Here is a 6,297-nt window from a genome sequence, read left to right as displayed (position 1 = left end):
CTGACCATGCCCCAGATCTTTGGTGATGGACATCTGAAACAATTTAGAGGCTGGTGGAGAGGCCAGTGATGATAAAGTCTAAGGGAAAAAACAATTGGGTTTTCTACAAGGTCATTAGAATAAAGGAGAAATTCCAGAGAGGGTTATTGTAAATCCATTTTGTAAGAAAGATGGGAAATAATGAAATGAGAGTTGCAAATATGGATCACTCCCATGAGAAATGTCAAAATATTGACAATTTTAAAATGACCAAAATACTTATGACTTCCTAGTTGATAGTATCTCAAAATGGACCTCTCAGCACTTTATATATGTAAATGAAACTCTATCTACGGAGGCCACACTAATTCTGTTATAGAAGTCTTTCATTCTTCTGACTAGTTGATCCAGATACCATAAGTGATAGCCCAGGTTTTAATGGAAGCTAGAGGGACTATAGTTTTGACTATAACAGTTCAGGTTATACCCCTGTCTCTGCATTATTTTTAATAGCACTCCTTTCATGCTCAAATGTGTCCCTGTTTAGCCAACCAATTATGTGATTATTCCATCAGTGTGTATCATGAGTGCAATTAAGAATTTTCATTAAGGCTCATCCAATGATTAGTGGTGTTAAGGTATCACTGGTTAGGTCTTGTGGTATCTGGAGTGTTGGCTACCAAACTTTAGTGTACGTTGGAATCACCCAGAGGGCTATTAAAACACAGATCCCTGGGCCCCAACCTTGGAGTTTCTGATTCTGCAGGTCTGGGGTAAGGTCTGAGAACTTGCATTCCTAACCATTGCCCAGTTAGTGATAATGCTGCTAAGCCCAGAGGAGACACAACTTGAGGACCATCAGCTTTTTTCCTTCGTTTGGGTAGAATTTGTAAGATGAAGAGGGAAGACTTAAAGACAGCCCAAAAGGTAAAAAAAAGAAAATGTTTTAATATAAAGGACTAGTAAAAGAACATCAGTTGGTGAGCTGACCAGCTACAAACTCATTTTAATCAGATTATGGTGGTTAAAGCTCTGTGGGGTTAAAGCATTTTTCCCATGTGGTGGACTCCACACTGAGCTGTGCTTGGCAATTTTGAAATTTGGTGACTTCATTAGCATGCTCTCAAGGAACAAAAAGAACATTATTATTATTATTATTATTATTATTATTATTACTATTATTATCCCAAATGAGGAATTTAAGTAGCATTTTAGAAGATTTACCCATTTTTTTTAGTATGAGACAAACTTATATGTGCTCCATACATACACATGAGAAGAAAAGACAGTGAAATTCAAACAGTAGTAGATGCAGTTACTACAACAGATTTTTAAAAAATATTTATTTATTGTTTTAGAGAGAGAAAATGTGAGCTCATGCATGTGAGGGGGAAGGGCAGAGAGATACAGAGAGAGAGACTCCCCACTGAGCGTAGAGCCCGATGTGGGGCCCAATCCCACAACCCTGAGACCATGACCTGAGTTGAAATCAAGAGTCAGATGCTTAACCGACACTATATAGACACTGTATAGAAAATTGTAGACATAATCTTCTCTGAGCTCTACATAGAAGTCTGTTATAAGGGACGCCTGGATGGGTCAGCAGTTGTGCGTTTGCCTTCAGTTCAGGGAGTGATCTCAGAGTGCCAGGATCGAGTCCTGCATTGGGCTCCCTGCGTGGAGTCTGCTTCTCCCTCTGCCTGTGTCTCTGCCTTTCTCTCTGTGTCTCTCATGAATAAATAAATAAAATCTTAAGAAAAAAGAAATCTGTTATTATTAACTCTCCTTCTAATCAGTCACATAAAATGGAGATGATTATATTTGAGAGAAATATAGGGAGAGTTGTGTCAAAATATCAGATAGCACTTGCAGAAAAGCTGTTCTGACTTTTAGAAGGAATTTTATCAACTTGTAAATTAACTGAAACATGCACTGAGCCAAATTATTCTTCTTATGATTAAAGCACAAAACGGAACCTATTTGAACCTCAGCATGATTTGAAAATCCAAAACCCTCTCTTAAGACTGCTTCTAAAAAAAAAAAAAAAAAAAAAAAAGACTGCTTCTAGAAGATGAGAGCATGAGGATATCCAGACATATTCTTTCATAAAGTTTGCGCAGACCCTTCTGTAAGAGTCTGGCCCCCAAATTCTCAGATGTATCTTTCTCTAGGCCACTGTGAGTCTACTGCTGCCATAAGCTATGCAGCATTTTCCCAATCATATTTAAAATATAAACTGCACTTTTTGTTTTTATTGTTGACATTTTTTATTTTAAAAACAGAATGATCTTGATGAAATATGTTTTTCATCATCATAATCAAGAAAAGTGGTATCCAAAGTACATATGTAGATATAGAATAACAAAGATTCAGAAAAAAAGATTACTAAACCATGAATCCAGGAAAGTAAAAATAATTCAGGTCGTGGCACATTCTAAGGTCAAGAGACTTTAAGTTTTTAATTTTAATTCCAATATAATGTTAATTATATAATTTCAGGTGTACAATATAGTGATTTAGCAATTCTGTTCATTACTTACTGCTCATCATAATTGTACTCTTTAAGAGAAGAGGTGTCTTAGGACACCTGGGTGGTTCAGTTGGTTAAGCGTCCAACTCTTGGTTTTAGCTCTGGTCAAGATCTCATGGGTCATGAGATTGAGCCCCTCTCCCCATTCTTTCTCTCTCTCTCTCTCTCAAATAAATAAATCTTTAAAAAAGAAGGAAGGGAGAGAAAGGGTGCCTTTGGTGTATTAGATTTCCACGGTCATCCTGGTTCTGCCATGATCTTCTGGTATGTGACTTTGGATCAGTGGTTTAATTTAAACTATCTTTAAGGATTTCATCATCTCTATTAGTTAAGGACATTTGTCAGTAGTGTTTGTAAATTTGTAACAACCAGCTCTGGTTTCCATGGTGTAAGTAGTCCCACCGTGGCTGATTTCAGGCTACCAACATGGTGTCACTGAATGCAGATGTTGGAACACGATGGCACGACCCCGTTCTCTTCTCTGGGGAAACAGCTATGTGGTTCTGGCCTAATAAATCACTGAGAGGCTAAATTATCCAGTCTGTTTGTTCACATTAATCATGCTAATGAGGTATTTTGATCTCTGTGAATGTAATCTTAACCTACAAGAAATAGTGCTGTCAAGTATGCATTTTCAAACACTCATTTACTGATTTCAAAGCCCCCTTGGCTGGCATTGTTACCATTCTTGCCAAAGCCACCATTAATGCCCACCTGCAGATGGTGGTCTCCCCATAAGAATCTCTATCATGTCCATTCTCCGTGCATTCTCCATGCTGCAGCCAAAGTGTTCGGTTTTATTTTGTTTGTGTCTGTGTGTGTGTATATGTATGTGTGTTTGTATTTTTGCTGTAAACCAGGAATTGCCATTCGTCTGTTGGGAGCCCAAATCCTCTTAGCTCCCTCTGTATACAGAGCTTGTCCATAACTCATGCCTGCTCCCATCTGGTTTCTTACCTTCTTACCTTCTACCACTCCCTGTCTCTCACATGGTACCTCACTTGAGTTACCCAGTCTTCTTTATGTTCTTCAAATATGCCAACATCATGTTCAGCTTGGGTCATTTACATTATTATTCCCTAAACTCTGTCCTCTCATTTCTGTGCAAAGTTATCTCCTCCTTGTCAGTCAAACATCACCTCCCATAGCAGCCTTCATGGCCTACCCCGTCTATAGTAACACCTTCTTCCCCCAAGATAATTTTCAAACCATCATTTTCTTCAGAGTGCTTACTCTTACCTGAAATTATTTCGTTGATGTTGATTTATCGTCATCTTCATCATTCACCTTCCATTAGAATATAAGCTCCAAAAAAAGCAAGAACTCTTTCTGAACTGTTTAGTGTTTTAGCCAGTACCAGGAAGAGTATTTACTACCTAGTAGGTGCTCATTAAATACATGTTGAAGAAGAAGAGAAAGGAAGGATATTTGCTTTGGATTAGTAAAGAACAACCAAAAAAAGAAATAGTTCATACTAACAATATATCTTATTGAAAAAAATCAGGTTACCCAACTTACCTATATCATTAGTGCCATATGCAACAACTCCATTTTACCAACAATATATGTTAGGTGCCTGTGTCATACAGGTTCTATCAAATGGGTGTTCTTTACAAAAAGAAATCAGAAATGGATACTCAAAAGTTTAAAAACTAAGCAGTTCACAAATTTGTCCTCTGTGTAATTGTTTACCCATAAATAATTAATAATATCATAAGAGCATCCAAATTGGAACGGAAGAAGTAAAACTATCACTATTTATAGATGACATAATATATAGAGAAAATGCTGAAGACTCCACCAAAAAAAAAAAAAAAACTGTTAGAGCTAATCAGCAAGTTCAGGAAAATTTCAGGATACAAAATCAGTATATAAAATTCTGATAATGAACTCTATCAGAAAGAGAAAATTTTAAATGTCCTTTACAATTGCATCAACAGAGCAAAATACCTACAAATAAATTTAACAAAAGAGACGAAAGATGTGTATGACAAAAACTACAAGATATTGATGAAAGAACTGGAAGAAATCATAAATAAATGAAAAGATATTCCATGCTCACATATTGGAAGCATGAATATTATTAAAACATCCATATTTCCCAAAGCAATCTAGAGTTTCAGTGCAGTCACTATCAACATTCCAATGGCATTTTTCAAAGAAATAGAACACATAATCTAAAAAATTTGTATGGAACCACAAAGATATCCCAAGTAGGCCAGAGCAATCTTGAGGGAAAAAAAAACAAAGCTGGAAGCATCATGCTCCCTGATTTCTAACTATGTTACATAGCTCTAATAATTAAAGCAGTATAACATTGGTATAAAAACAGACACAAAAATGAATGGAATGGAAAAAAGAGCCCAGAAGTAAACACATGCATATATGGTCAATTAATTTGCAATTAATTAGTAGCCAAGAATATACAATGGGGAAAGGACAGTGTCTTCAATAAATGGGTTTGGAAAAACATGCAAAAGAATGAAACTGGACCACTACGTTACGTTACACCACACAATCACACGCACACACACACACACACACACACACACACACTGGAATTTTATTCAGCCATAAAAAAGAGTGAAAACATCTGTGATAACACGAATAGACCTAAAGGGCATTATGCTAAGTGAAATAAGTCAGAAAGAGACAAATACAGCATGATCTTTCTTATATGTGAAACCAAACAAACAAGCTTATAGATACAGAAAACATGTTGATGGTTCCCAGGGGCAAAGGTAAGGGTTATGGGATAAATAAAATAAAATAAAATAAAAATATAAAATAACTGAAGCATCAGACATGGTTGGATTCAGGGGCTTGAAAATAATTAATGAAAAATGAAGATCAGTTATCAGCTAGGTAATGAAAATTACTATCTTCTCCTTGGTAGTGATTTCAGCTTGAAACTGGGTGCTACTGAATCCAGCTTCCACCAGTGAGAACTACAGAGGTGCCACAGACATTTAACCTCTGGCATGAGCCGGGTGGCTCCCACCAGGCTTTTGGGACTCGTTCATTCACTAAGCATTGACTGATTTACCAGATAGTTACTAAGTATTACCAGTACCAGGCCCAGTGCTTGAGCTAGAGGGATGAATGAGACGGATGCAAATTCCTGCCTTCGTGGAGTTGTATTTTAGCAGGGCAAACAGACGTGAAATACAATAAGTAAGTATATCATATCGTGTGCTAGGAAAGAGTTCCTGGTATGGAGGAACAAATACACCCAGGGAAGGGGGATGAGAAAGCACTGCCTATGGCAAAGTCGAGGAAGATGACCTTGAAGACAGATTTGAGGAAGATGAGGACAGATATGTTAGGGATTTCAGAGAGACTGGGGCCTGACACTTGTTTTATGTTCTCTTGCTGCTTATGAGAGGGTCAGTCCTCCAGGGCTGAGTGAGGGCCTGGGGGGTGGCCCAAAAAAAATCAGAGAGTAACTCAGGAGGGGTCTAGATTAAACAAGATCACTTGTGAATTAACAATCATTGCAGCTAGATTGATGGGTCCAGTCTAGTCACCAAACTTAATATTTGGAATTTTCCATGATAAGTTAAAGAAAGGCACAAAAATATTTATTGTGAATCCTTACCAAGTTCATTAAATATTCTTTTATGCCATGATGTATAGTGGCTGTATAGTTCATCATACTATGATGTATCCTACTACCTTTGATCATTGGCTAATTTGTTGACACTTAAATTGTTTCCAATTTGTTGCTATTACTAAGAACACTGATGAAACTTTTCTACATGGTTCTTTGGGTCCATCCATGATTATTA

The 6,297-nt window shown here is 37.0% G+C and overlaps 1 protein-coding gene across 2 annotated transcripts in view; it reads left to right on the top strand.

Annotated features, from left to right (window-relative positions):
• ITPR2 (inositol 1,4,5-trisphosphate receptor type 2) overlaps positions 1 to 6,297 on the top strand; it is a 472,751-nt gene that overhangs the window by 450,718 nt on the left and 15,736 nt on the right. The window lies entirely within an intron of this gene.

Source organism: Canis lupus, chromosome 27 (genome assembly GCF_011100685.1).
Source record: "Canis lupus familiaris isolate Mischka breed German Shepherd chromosome 27, alternate assembly UU_Cfam_GSD_1.0, whole genome shotgun sequence".
In the NCBI taxonomy this organism is placed as follows: Eukaryota; Metazoa; Chordata; class Mammalia; order Carnivora; family Canidae; genus Canis; species Canis lupus.
The sequence above is the reverse complement of the archived record's forward strand: the minus strand, read 5'-3'. Positions and strand labels throughout refer to the sequence as shown.